Source organism: Thunnus thynnus, chromosome 11, assembly GCF_963924715.1.
Source record: "Thunnus thynnus chromosome 11, fThuThy2.1, whole genome shotgun sequence".
Classification (NCBI taxonomy): Eukaryota; Metazoa; Chordata; class Actinopteri; order Scombriformes; family Scombridae; genus Thunnus; species Thunnus thynnus.
Genome location: NC_089527.1, coordinates 28,785,074 through 28,800,215, shown reverse-complemented (window position 1 = coordinate 28,800,215; position 15,142 = coordinate 28,785,074). Strand labels below are relative to the sequence as shown.

Here is a 15,142-nt window from a genome sequence, read left to right as displayed (position 1 = left end):
AATCGTAGGTAAGCATGTTTCTGTTTAATGTTAGAGCAGTTAGGAACAGTACAGTTACATTAGCGCTTCCGTTTCACCACACCATTGTTGTTTTGGTTGTTAGTTGTTTCACACTGCCCTCTCACTTGCTAGGTGGTCTACAGGCTGTAAGCCTGCCCCCACGACAACAGGCTCAGCAGAGAGAAAACAGAAAACTGAACTGAAAACAAAACCGAGGACTGACAACAAAGGAAGACAACACACGTACAGTAAAACCAGCGAAACAATGAGATACTTCCATTTTTGGAATTACAATGATTACACGCCTGCAGCTTTGAGTTTTCTTGTTTTTAAATAGTTTTTTATTTATGGAATTATTTTTCTTGGTTTTGGGCTCACAGTCATTATTTAGATAATACTTTTATGTCGTTTTTTATATTTCACTGAGCTCACATTTATCTCTGTGTTAACTGGTCCTTTAAGAAGTGTTCACATGAATCTGTCAAACCTGCCTGTTTAATGTGAGAGTTAAATATGTCGTCACCTAAGTTTTCCCCCAAGGCTAAATTCTTTTAGAAGTTTTGTTCAGAGTTTTGTTAGAATGTCATGTTCTCTAAAGCCGAATCTTGACGGGCACTTTCAGTTTGATTGGAAAACGAGATTAGATGGATAACAAACACTCAACACATATCAATAAATGAGTCAGGGATGATGACAGTTGAGGTTTACAGGGAACAGATGTGAGTTGAGTTACAGTTTCTCACAAAAGAGCTTTTTACTTTTCTCTGCTGTATCAGTGGTGAGAAAACAAGGTGAGACGAAACCGCTGACTGACAGCGTGGAGGGCCATGTCAGCTGTACTGTGCTGGTTGTGTGTGGGTGTTGCGGGGGAGTCCCCATGGGAGTGGGTTATACATTAAATCATTGTCGGTGAGTCAGCAGCGCTGAAAGGAAACTAGTAGTGCAGGGAGGGGATTCCCTCTGTGTGTGTGTGTGTGTGTGTGTGCATCATACTCTTATTGAAAGCTGATATTAATCTGTCATTTACAAATAAGACATGCAGCTTTGATACTGTCATCAAAGTACAATGATCCAGAAACACCTACAAATTCTGACTATTCATGAATCTCTCTACATTTGAGAGTACAAAGGAGTGAGGTCTGCACACTGTTAATCATTTTATTCTCTTTTTTGAGGCCTTGAAAAAGAGAATAAAATTATTTATTGGGAGCTTAACAGTGTGCAGATCTCACTCCTTTGTATCCTAAAATAAAAAACAATTGTCTTGCACCTGAATAATTTGCCTGGATGTGAGAACACTTGGTCCCTCTTCCAATAATAATACATTTGATTCAGTGTTTCAATAAAATGTCAAAAAATAGTTAAAAATGACTATTTTTCTCAGAGCCCATGATGATATCATTAAATTGCTTTCAAGTTCAAAATCCAAACAAAATCCAAAAACACAAAACAGACAAAAGCTGCAAATATTCACATTTCAGAGGCTGGAGCTGGCAAATGTTTGGCATTTTTCTTAAATTATCAAAACATTTAATCAGTTATCACACACAGATGAAATTTTGCTATCCTGCTCATTGATTAACCCAGTATTACCCTCAGTGAGTCCGACTAATATTAGTATTGTATTGGTCAATTTTACCTTCATACTGACATGACATATATTACCATATATGAGCAGAGAAGAAATTGCAGTGATTGGCAAAGAAATGTTTGGGATAATTTAAAAACAGCATTGCTGTTACATATTTTGACAAACTTATTAGAGCCCGAGCACCCAGCAGCATGAAGGCCCTATTTGATCTGAGGGCATTCTTCTTCCTCTTCCTCTTCCTCTTCTCTGCAATGAATTGCATTTTTGAAGGGCTAAATTTGCTCGAAAACTCACAAAACTTAGCACAACCAAACGCGGGTCCATTTTGGAAAAAGTTTCTTTGATGTTCATAAAATTCGGTAAGATCACTGCTCTCATCATTATACCTGGAAATTTCTTTTTTGGAATGTTTTTGCCCAACAGGAAGTCAGCCATTTTGGATTTTGTGTGTCAATTTTCATTTCACAAACACATATTTGAGGCCTTTTGGATGCACACAAACTCACAAACCTTTGCACACTTGTTTGAATTAGTAAGTAGTTTGATTTATTATCACAAATGGGCTTTGGTGTTGTACAGCAGCTGTATCGTGCCCCCCAATTACTTTGGGCATTTTTGAGGTGCTAGGAATGCTTGAAAACTCACAAAACTTTGCACATTCGTCAGAAGTGGCGCAACTTGATATCTGATATGGGTCTTTGGCTTGGGTGTTCCAAAATGGCTCAAGGGTGCTCCCTAGAAAATTTCAAATTAAAAGCTTTTAAATTTGACGTGGATGAACAAAATTTGTAAGGCACATGTATCATCCAGACGCATAAAAAACCCTAAGTCCAACAGGAAGTCAGCCATTTTGAATATACTGTGCAATTTTTGTGCAGTTTTTGCCATTTGTAGGCATTGTATTTTAACAAACTCCTCCTAGAAAATTAACCCGAGCGACTTCAAATTTGGTCAGTGTCATCTAAAGTCCTTTGTGATGAAAAGTTATCAAAATCTTGAATTTTCATCGAACGCCCTGGCAGTGCAGCAAACTTCGATGTTTCGCCATGAAGCAGGAAGTTATTGTAACTTCAATGTAAATCGGCTAACCTAAATCACGTTTCTCATGCTTAATAAGAGTTCTGGCCTGAAAACATCTACATGTAAATACTGAATCATAGTCATAGCGCCACCTACTGACAACAGGAAGTCAGGCTGATATGAGAAACATCATCCGCTTTACATGGAATTCACATGGTGCGGTCTACACATGATATACAGCGACATCATGTATAATTGTGGGTGCTCTCTAGCGCCACATAGTGGACACAAGAAGTAAAATTTAACTTCATATTTCAAATTTAACGTGCAACATCCAGTAAGAGCCCAGACCTGAAGACACACAATAAAAGCCCTTTGACTGTGGCCCACGATGACATGTGCAAAGGTGCGAGGGGTGATCATTGCTGCTTGCAGCTTTAATTTATATTTCAACTGTTAAATATCACAGTAAATAGTATTCATGATCACAATAATCATCAGCGCTTCCTGATATCCCACTATTAGTGCTAAAATATAGTTAAATTACTTCATGCCATGATTGCCTTGGATTCTATTCAGTGAACAGTGGTCTGTATATTGTAGCTTTGTTGGACTCTGGAAAAAGAAATAATATCAAAAACAATTTAAACACTTTAAACAGAAGTAGGTTGCTCACAGATTGAGACAGATGCTTGGAAATAACTTAAATACAGCTTGTGTTTGTGGCATATGGCATAGTTCATGAATTTTTCCTGATGAAATTGATTGATTGATTGATTTCTGGAGTCCAAGAACTTTGTATTAAGTGTTATCTACTGGCTGTTAACAGTTACATTCTTTTTTAAAAGGCAGAGAAGTTTGTAAAAGCACACAGGACATAACAGTTATACTGGGCTCTTACAGGCCACTAGTACTGACTGTCGCTCTGTGTTCATGGTGCCCTCTGAAAACAACAATAATCATGGTAATGGAAATACTTGGCAGTATTGGCTGGTTGCGTAAGATGACGTTGTACGATTTCTGGTTTGAGGATGGTGAGCACAAGCATTTTCGCTTTCCGATGCTGGTCAGTTTGTAGACAACAAAATGACTTTCTACATGCGATGTCTTCAAGATATTCCAAAGATAACTAACAATGATGTTCACCACATCATTCAAGCTGCAACATCAGCACCAAGGAATAAGTGAGAGAAGCTTCAAGATGTAACTTTATGTCTCCAGTTACATGAATAAATACAAAGGTAAGTTAACTTGCTAGCTTGATAGCTAACTAACATAAACAGCCACAGAGGATTAGCTATCTTGCTAACCAGCTTACTTTGCTATCTAACATTGGATAATTTGACAACAATTTGACAAATATGACCAAGTTTTAGGTGTGTTGATGATAAGGTGATATCGTCCCCAGTATCAAACAAAGATCAACGAACAGGGACAGTGAGCATCCGAGCTAGCTGCCAAAGGTCTGTGAGGAAATATGAGAAACCTCACAAGCTCAGAGTAGGAAGGAAGATAGTTCAGTTGTTCATCAGTTTCAAGCCAGTTCTGTGCTAATTATTTTCTGGGGATTTGATGTGGCTAGGATAGGTTCTGTAACTCTATATCATCAACATCTGAAGTAGGTAACATAAATGTTACCTGCCTTCATGAAGAAACCAGAAACTGGCTGTGGTGGCTGTTGTTCTTTGCTGTATGTTCACTTTCATTTATCTGCATGCTGTTCAGTATTAACTGTTGTACAAACTATGTTTGAATGTAGGTTTGAGTAAATTAAGACACTAACATTATAGACTACTCAGACTTATCTATTTTAATTTCCTTACAATGTTCCAAAAACCGAATGGGGATAGAGGCTTGGTACATTGACAGCTCTGATGAAGCTACACAAACTGAACCCGAATCAGCCTGTTTCCCTAGTATTTGATTGGAGTTTTAAACTGGAAGGTAAATTACAGCCACAGCAAGCTGCTGCCTTAAAGTTTCTATATAAAAGCTTAACCATGATAAACATTTATATTCTGAATAGCTAAAGTCAAAATTGTGCTTTATGTATATGTACAATATTAAAGGAACAAGGTTTAGGATTTAGTGGCATCTAGCGTTGAGGTTGCAGATTGCAACCAACTGAATACCCCCCCACCCCCCTCCCCTTCCAAGCATGTAGGAGAACCTAGGCTGCGAAACTTGCAAAAAAAACATGAAAGGCCCTCTCTAGAGCCAGTGTTTGGTTTGTCCATTCTGGGCTCCTATAGAAACATAGCAGTGCAACATGGTGGGCTCCATGGAAGAGGACCCGCTCCCTATGTAGATATAAAGTGCTCATTCTAAGGTAACTAAAACACACTAATTAAAATATACTTATGAATATTAAATTCCATTTCTTCCCATTCCGTTCCACTAGATGCCACTAAATTCTACACACTGCACCTTTAAGTTACAAAGCTTCATTTAACACTTCTTTGTGTTACATAACTAATGAGAACGTCAAAACTGAAAAAGTACGACACATATGTCAACGTTTAGTGTGTAGTTCTTAAGTTGTTAAGCTTATAGTTAAGTTGTTGGAAGGAAATGTTATGAGTAAAAACCTGTGTTTAAGCTTGGGGACGTGGAAATAAACACACAAATTAGAAAGTGAGTTACAATTTTTAGTGGATTTTTTTACTGCCAGTTAAGCCCCAGTTTGTGCCTCTTGTGGTGGTACTGATTCTCCCTGAACACAACTGATCAGGAAGAAGCCTGAGAACCAGCTCCCAGCCACATTAAAAAAAGAAAAAACAAAAACAAATAATATTCACTTACAGAACCTCATAACGTTCCGTACAATGGGAAACGTCCCCTTACTAAACAAATGCCTCCTCAACAGTATTAATGAAAAAATGCCTCTTCGATAATTATAATGAAAAAATGCGATAAGTATCTACTTTGATAGGTATAAACAAATGCCTCTTTAATATGTATAATAAATAAACAAAATAAAGCTTGAAGGTGTCTGGCTATTGTGCAGCAAGCACAACCTCTTGCACAAATAACACTAGGAGAGACCCAACGCAGGTCAATTGGTTGAAAGATTTATTTTGTAGTGTTCCTCAAAGGTACCCTCAAACCAGAAAGGCAAAAGACCAGAAAGAAGACTCAAAAGGGCCTGAACAGACCAGAGTTTCTGTCTGACTATCTCTACAAATGAGGTCTGCAACCAGTTGAGGAAAGAACTGAGTGACCAGAGAGTGCAGTTTCTCTCCTCTCTTAAACCCCAGAAAAAGGGCGTCGTCACACCTTGATTGGCCAAGAGGGGAATGCACCCAGCTGCTCTCAATTACTATTTGGAAGCCAGTCCCCACATCCTGCACAACAGGTAATCTGAATAACCCTCTAATCAACCCAGATGGATTTCGACATACAATACGAATTTGGAACAGGGATACACGAATTTGGAACAGGGAAATGATAGCAAGTCCCACAAATGGGTGACTGCTACACTCTAATGTATTCTCATTACATACTGTACATAAAAAGCACTATCAGGGGCAAACTGCTTGAATGGGATTTACTGTTGTGACGTGTAACAAATTATTAAATTACCAAACAAATTTAAGTAAGTTTCAACAGTTTGTTTCCTGATCAGAGCTGTTGTGCTGTTGTTGCAGCTGAATGCTGATAACTATGAAACAGACTCAGAACTGCAGCAGATCCGAAAGGACCAAGGCTACTATACTACATATGACCATATGGACTCCATAACTATTCACAAAGACACACTGCCTAACTCTGAGGAAATTCTGAGACACTGTCACTTTGTTGGCAAACTGGAGTGAAGTAAAATTATGCTCTACAGAGGTTTATGACAGCAGTCTGTGGTGAAGACAATGACAGTTACCATATGTACTGGATATGAAGACTTATAATTAAATGAAGAAAACCATTAGTCTTCTCATTTCTGTCCACTCACCTGAAGATGTTCTTAGGGGAACATTTGCACTTGGACAATGAGATCTGGTACATCCGAGACAGCGGGGCCCACTTCAATATCAGGGACAAGGAGGTTAGATGGATCAGAATTGCTATGAGCAAGGGTGACCTGATCACCCTGTCAGCCGACATCTACCACCGCTTTACCCCAGACAAGACTGGACGTCTGACAGCTAATTACATGAAAATAGGCAGACAAATAGACTCTGAATATTACTGACCCCACAGATACAAGAATCAACTAGTATAAATGATAAAATCTTCACAGCTGGATTAAATAATTCATAAGGATACATGTTAGTGATTTTTTATTGATATGACAGCACATTCCTTTGAAAAACCTGGAAGTAGTTAAACACTTTTTGGCTATCTCGTCTATCTTAGTGTAGATGCTCAACACTGACAGTTTCACAGTGCCTCATCATACTGGATTAGATGAGATGAAATTTAAATGATGCCTGAGGGGGTTTGTTGCTGCAGAAAAGAATATTTGAATGAGACTAGAGCAGCTTGACAGCACAAAGTGACAGTTACATTAACATATTAAAAGAGTGTAGAGCGGCAATGATTAACCAGTAGTTGCCAACTATAAAATTAATCTTCAACTATTCTGATAAGTGATTAATTGAGTCATTTTTTTAAGAGGAAAGATTCCAGCTTCTAAAATGTGAATATTTTCTGATGTCCTTAGACCTTTAAGGTAGTAAATATTGGGTTGTGGACTGTTGGTCGGGACCACAGACTGTAAAAAATATGGACGTAGCCACCGTAACGTCACCCATTGATTTCTGAAGATCGGTTTTGAAGCTCAAAGTACTGCCATCTTGGCAGTGCCTGACTCCATCTAACTCCCGGCTAATCCAAAATGGGCAAAGAGGTGGAGCTGAGGCAGGCACTCAAAGCAGCCACATCCTTAATTATGCATAACTTTACAGCTTAATAAAATTTAAAGGGTTGAGTTATAAAAAAATTCACCCCCCATACAGTTGTCATGGAAGGGGAAATTAGCTACAGAGACCAAAACCGTTTTTTGTACCAGGCTGTAAACATGTTTATTTCTGATGTAAAGTTGGACATTTTAACATGGGGGTCTATGGGGAGTGACTCACTTTTGGAGCCAGCCTCAAGTGGCCATTCGAGGAACTGCAGTTTTTGGCACTTCAGCATTGGCTTGGACAAAACAAGACATTTGAGGACGTTGCCTTGAGCTTCGAGAAGAAGTGACAGACCAATTTACTACTTTCTGACATTTTATGATCAAACAACTAATGCATTAATTGAGAAAATAATTGACAGATTAATCGATAATGAAAATATGTGTTTGTTTCCACAGAACTACACAAAAGCCATAAGACTGTTTGTGGGGGAGCCGGTGTAGAAAACTCACAACTGACCTGCTGAATGACTTTGACATCCATGAGAAGTACATGGCTTCTCTGCAGGGGTCCTGAGAGAAGGCTGCAGCAGACTACATCAACTACAAACTCAACTCCATGTGAACACTGTTCACACTAGATGCAGAACTTCTGATGTTATTGTGCCAGGTTTTAAGATAGAATGTTGAAGACAGATCTCCTGTAGCAAAGAAGTCATGTTATGTACTAAGATGCTTTTTAGTGGTAAATGAAATTATGTAGCTCACATGTAGACTGTCTCATAGTAGAAAATAAGTACATTTACTCAAGTCACAATTTATTATTTAGTATTTCCATTTTATGCTACACTTCTTCTCCGTTACTATCGTTCCTGGTTAGATTTAGATTCTACATACAAAACATATGATCAGATAAAAACATATTATGCACATATAAGTACGTTTAAAATAGCTTCATCTCAGCTATCTAGATTTAAATGCTGCTTACAGATTAATCCATCCGTAATGATCATTTAATAATATGTAACATTTTGAAAGGGGTCATTCTGCATGAGTACTTAGACTCCTTTGTTGAGTCTTCTCTGCCCCCTGATTGAAGTTGTCTCTATGGATCTTAATGAGCCACTGAGTCCGTACCTCAGGATCAACAGGAGACTGATGAAAGCTAATCTTGACAAATTAGCACATGGAGGCACACGACAATGTAGAGCCGTTTTCTTCTCTTGCTGTTGATATGTTAATTGTTTCTCCTCAATCTTAAAAACACTCATGATTGTTATTGCCATCCAGGTCTTCTCGCAATTCTCCTCACAACCACTACAACAAACTACAATCGGACACAGTAACGCACACCACGCATAGCCTGGAAGATAAGAGACGCCCTCATGTGCAGCGGGCGAATTGATACTGTCAGAATGTTCGAACAATGCCACTGTTACGACCCTGGCTCAGGGGGGAAGTAACATGAACGAGGAAAACTGAATTATATAAAACAAATTTCAGTTTATTAATTAAGCAAAGAAAGGAAAACAAATAACAATGTGGTGTGGAGGAGACTGCTGGCTGAGAGAGAGCCAAGAAGATGGAGGAAGGGCTTTTTTGTAGGTTGCTCAGCTGCCACCAGTTGGACGGGACCAATGATTGGTCTCAGCTCCCTGAAACAAAGGGCAGGTACACAGAACACACAACACAGGACATAACAACCACCCTCATATCTGTTTGATAAATATAACACCACAGCAAGCAGCCTGTTAGCTTAGCTGAGCATAAAGACTGGAAAGGAGGAAACAGCTAGCTTGGCTCCCTCTGAAGACAACAAAATCTGCCTACCAGCACATCTGAAGCTCACAAATTAATGCATTTGCCTTTGATATTCACAATCTTTGCAGAATATGGTGAGATAAAGGAAAGATAGTGACTTGTTTTTAGAGAGTCCATATCCTTATCCAGGCCACTTAAAAATGGTCCTTAAATCTTTTCACCAGAGCCAGTTACGTCATGATGAATTTTATCCAAGTTTAGTGAGGAAGTCAGTTCATCCAGCCAGGGTTTGAAAGCAGGCGGAAAAGTGGATTTCCAATTCTTCAAGATAAATCTTTTGGCTGTGATCTTTGTGATCTGTGAGTAGCCAAAAAAGCCAGTTCATAATCTACCTCTATAAACCAGTAAAAAATGTCCTCCCAACATTTAACCAAGCATGGATGAGTTAAAAAGAGGTGAGAGGTCTTTTCTGGGGGGGAAAATAATGATGAATTACTTTGAAATGGATGCATCGAGCTCAAACACTTACTGAAAATCAAACCTCCGTCTCATACACACTGAGATATTTCTTAAACCTAACTCTGTGTTTCATGCCAATTTAAGATGGACAAGTTGAGAGAAATGATACCAATTGAGATATTGCCTTCTTGAAAACTGACAGAAACTGCTCATTGATAAACTAGGAAAATTAGGGTAATATTTTTACGGTAAACAAAAATTTTGTAAGGTCATGAAATGAAAAAGATTTGGGCAGGCCAATGTAACTTCAAGATTAGCAAAAGATCAAAATTCTTGTCCGATGAACAAATCTCTGATGACCTTCAGCCCTTTTTCTTTCCATTCATGGAACACATTATCATTAAAAGAGGAGATGAAATTATGATCATAACAAACTGGGACAATTAATGAAAAAAAAGAGAAGTGCTGACAGTGGACTCTTTACACATGAATGAGCCTCCGTCTGTACCCATTTGGGGAGTCTAGGGCCATGGCTGCAGCTCCAGAGTTTTATTCTTAACAATAATGAATAATAATGCTCTGACATTCGCTGCCCCCTAGTAGAATCTAAAAATTTTAGGAAAAAAACCCTCCTAACAAAGTGAAAAGTGAGAGGTGAAACTACCAGCTTAAAAAAACAAGACAGCCTCGACTCAGCTTTACTGTTTTGTTTTTTTTTCTTCATTTTTTAAATATATATGTTTAGATTATCATTTGCAGTCTTGAATCATCAGAGAACTCTGAAATGAAAAAATTCTTGTTAGCTCTGCTGATATATGTATGGTCAAAAGTATGTGGACACCCAAATATTGCGCCCATGTGTGATTGTTGAACATCTTGAGCGAAAATCTGCTGACATAACAGCCTCCACTCTCCTAGGAAGACTTTCCACAAGATTAAGGAACCTGGCTGCAGGCATTTGCTATATATACATACAGTTGGCCAGTTCATTCCAAATTTCATTTTCTTCCACACCAAACTGGGAAAAACTTTCTTGGGAAGACCCATTTCTTTATGTCCTTTGAAAAGGGTCTTCCCCAAACTGTTGCCACAAAGTGTGAAGCACACTATCCTCTAAAATATAATTGTATTCTGTAGCATGAAGATTTTCCTTTCCCTGATGGCATCATGCACATTTATTAAAAAAACAAAACATAACAAAAAAATTCTTCATGTCTGATTTTGCGAGTAGTAAGAAGCTAACACACCCCTGAAATGATTACTGTAAATCTACTGTAACGGTTAATGAGGCTGAAGGTAGAGTTATTATTTTAATGGCTTCCATCATGTGCAGCATAGACTGTATAGAAATAATGGACGTAGCTACTATGATATCGCCCATTGGTCCCCAGGGTCCAACCTCAGGCACAACTGTGGTAGCAACTTGTCAACCACGAGGTAGCCACGTCCTAAAGAATATCCTGCTTTATTGTCTATTTTACTCTAAATGGAGCCATAATTTACAAAATGAACATCATTCTGTGTTAAAGAAGACTAGTGATTGAGACCATAAAGTCATTAGGAAACTGTTTACTGAGGTAATAAATCAAGTGAGAAGTAGGGTCATTTTCCCAGATATAGATTTCTATACAAATGGACTTCTATTTGGAGCCAATGGAGTCGCGCCCTGCTGGCCATTAGAGAGAATGCAGGTTAAAGGCACTTTTGCATCAGTTTCCTTGCATGTGCATGTTCCTGTGCATGAAATGTGCAAGAGGTCCTGTAAGTTTTTCCCAACATGAGAAGACAGCATGAAGGTGGCAAGTAGAAACAGGTGGATGTGGTCTGACATAGAATCTGTGCAGCAGAAAGTAAAAATGTTCTGGTCATTGTTAACTGCAACAAGTCAGTTAAGCTACAGTACAGGCATACAGTACCAGTCAAAAGTTTGAACACACGTTCCCATTCACTTGAATTGGAAATTGTGCCCAGACTTTTGACTGGTACTATAACTGTCAGCTGTTAACCTTTTCAAATGACAAATATGTCAAAAAATGAAAATGTTGTATTGGATTCTTGCTGTTGTCAAATCAACCTGTATTTGTTCATAGTGTGTAATTGCAGGCAATTGCAATTTTGGTGTTGCTTAAAGGATTGAAAATATTTCACACTTGCTCTTTGTGATTGGACCGAACTGGCATGTCTGCTTTGAGTGACAGGTGGGTCAGGTTCCTCTGGCTGGCTAGCCGTGCACTTCAGCTAACCGAGAAATGAATCAGAGCTCTGGCTGCAGCTGTTGTTCCTGCTTTTGGTGACTTTTAATGCCAGTATCAGACTACAAATAATATGACTTGCTGTGTGTTAGACTGTAAACTGCCTGACAGGTTCTTCGGCTCATGGTGTTTCAGTAAGTGGAGTTCTAGTAACATTCTATCTTGCATGATAGTACAAACAGGTATGCACTTTGTTGTTAGCATAACTTGTTAGCTAGCAAATTAGCCTGCTAACCATTAAAATCAATGCTACAGTTCTCCAGATGCGCTACTGGTGAGTCTGCAGGTAGTTTTGACGTTGCAGGATGTCATAGGATCATAGTGTTGTTTTTTCCACTTGTTATCAGTATATTGGAAACATGAAACTCTCTACTCAGTCTTTCATAAAAGCAAAAAGTATATAACACTAGACAGCTCTATGACACTTACCACATAATTACTGTACTAGCTTATTAAGCCTAGGACATACTCTTGGCTATAATTCCTGGTTGAGATTCTTCATGATAACAATATTATCCCAGTATCTATAGAACTTTGAAAAAAAAAATGCTGTCAGTCAAATCATCTTTAACTTTGTTTATTGTGTTTTGCCTCTTTTCTGGCAAATGAATTATACTCAAAATATGAGTGTAGGGAGGTGGAGAGAGAGTCAGAAACCATAACTGTGCAGAGTTTGAAAGAAGTTTGAACACACTGAAGTATAAGGTTTTTATTTCTGCCTGAATATTTTTTTTGCAAACAGATGCCTGCAGATGACCTATAGCTGTGACTTATTAGCTGGAAAACACAATGGGATCACAGCATGGAGCCTTACCTAAGTTCAAATCTAATAACAATACCACAGAAAACAAATATTTTACACGTTTTTCTAAGCATGTATTCCAAAAAAAGGCCATTTAGAGACACCAAATAACCCCTGCTTCAGAGTAACTGAAGCGTAAACATATTATAGTGCTTTGTTCCCCTGTTGAAACTAAACTTCCTTAAGTCAAAAGAAGTGCTAAAGCTGAAAAGCAGCTCATATAAAAAGTAAATCACAGCATACTATATTTACATAATTTCCATGTTGTGGCTTTATAAAAAGCAATAAAGCAGCATATGGTCATTTTTAGAATTTCATTGGCTATTTGAAACGCCAGTCATTGGCAGATTCTGTTCCTATTGGCTCCGTCTGTACACAAAAGAAGAGGGGAAGGCTCTCCCAGGTCACCAGGTTTTCAACATGGACTCTCGTTGGCTATTGTAGGCTATAGACAGGATATGGAAGCTCCTACTGGGTCAAGCGAGGTGTCTATCGAAAGGTCGGAGAGAGAATACATTGGAAGATTAGGACATCCGCCGGCTAATTTGAAATGATGCAACAGCTGTTCATGGATATTTATTGATGTAATGATGTGTTTTGGACTAAATATTTTACTGGATTGGATCGACTGGACCTTTGCCAATGTAACAAGCCTGTTTTTGTTGGAGTTGTATCAGTCAGTGGAGTAATATGAGGCTTCATAGGTGAGAAGAGTGAAGTTTGTAATTGTTTGTCTGTTTGTTGGCAGTCTGACAGAGGCATTGGTTGTACACGCTGTTGTGATTGTATCTTGTAATGATTTGCATCAATCGAATCACAAGAATCTTAGCTTTCCAAAGATGTGTTGCATGAGTACCCAGTTAAAGACAGGAGTTGTGTACATAGCATAGTTGTGTACTTAACAATGTGACATCGGAACGTTAAGGGGTTTTGAGAGGCACTGGATTATTTACATTTATCATATGTGTATTATTAACATATCAACATTTAATTTTTTAAATATCACGGTTATAATCAATACCAGTATATCACAACACCCCTAATTTGTACCAAAACTGTACCCCAGGATTGGTGAGTACCCCTGTCATACTTTTGGGAATGTAACCCATATATTTACCATATTTACTTATATATGTCCATATGTTCTTCAGTAACCCCTCCATCTGAAGTTCAAAAGATTTTCGGCACTGTATCCTGTTGGAACCCAGTATTTACGAAAATACTTAGAGTACACTTTATGTCTCTTCTGTTTGGGAATATATTCCCACATTCTTGTTTTATTTCAAGTATGAGTACTTGGTACTTGGACACGGATTTGCACGGGACACCGTGAATTGACGCAAAGACGCATCCATGTGAGTTGAAAATCTTTCATCTAGAGCAAAGTATTTGTGCCTGTCCCAGGGCTTTATCAGTCTGCTTCATAAACATACAGAGGTGAGAGGGAAAAGGAAAGAGATTGGAGTTAAATGACAGAACTGGAGTGTTTGGTGAGTTCTGAGTTCAATCAGAGGCTGAACTGAACACAAACACACAGGCACCCTCCCATAAACATAGTCAGTGTGTCCATTGCTTGCTAGCTTAAAGCTCATATAGTCATTGGTACATTGAGAGTTTGGGGCAAATAAACACAAACGGTCCAGCGGTCAAACTTGAGCAAATGACACAAAACTTCGCTTTGCGGTCTGTCCAAACACACCATTAGGGTTAGTTTATGGTCAATCAGAACTGGTTTGTATGACGTGTTGTCAGACCATGTCAGAAACAAAAAGTGTTTATTGTTGTTCAGAACTGATGTTACAGACAACGGGAAGACATGATATTGTTTTAATACAGGGATTCAGTGCATATTTTCAGAGAGTCTCTCCTGTATGGTAGTCTTAGTTTTGCACTCCTTAAGTACAAAAAGTGACAAAATTAGTTGTGTCAAGAATGAAAAAGAGAGCTGAGAGAGAAGTTCAAACCCTGGCTCCTTTCTCACCTCCACAAAGCTGACCAATCATGACGTGAAAGGTGTGTGAGTGTTGGCTCATCAGTTTTTGAAAGTTACAACTGCCTCACCACAGGCCCCCCTAATCAGATGTCTAAAAGGTGAGAGTATATAACGGCCCCTTTAACAGTCTGATATCTTCAAAAACTCATGAGATATAACTGAAACTTTCTGCATGCCTAGATACCTCTAGAGGTTAAGTAAGTCAAAAAAACATGTGTGTCTGTAATTTTGGTGCAATGACCTTTTAATGATTTGGTATCATAATGGAGGGACTGTGTAATAAGAGGCAGTGGAGGAGTATGGGGCTGGACAGAGCAAATAATGATAACTAGAGACTGAGAGTGAGGGCATGGTGGACTACGCAGTTACTGTTGACAGGAAAAGCACCTACACTGAAATTACACAGTGGGGAGTTACAGAC

At 38.6% G+C, this 15,142-nt stretch overlaps 1 pseudogene; it reads left to right on the top strand.

Moving 5' to 3' along the window:
- The first annotated feature begins 3,996 nt into the window (after positions 1-3,996).
- On the top strand, positions 3,997-8,125 carry LOC137193102 (acireductone dioxygenase-like; annotated as a pseudogene).
- Positions 8,126-15,142: the final 7,017 nt, after the last annotated feature.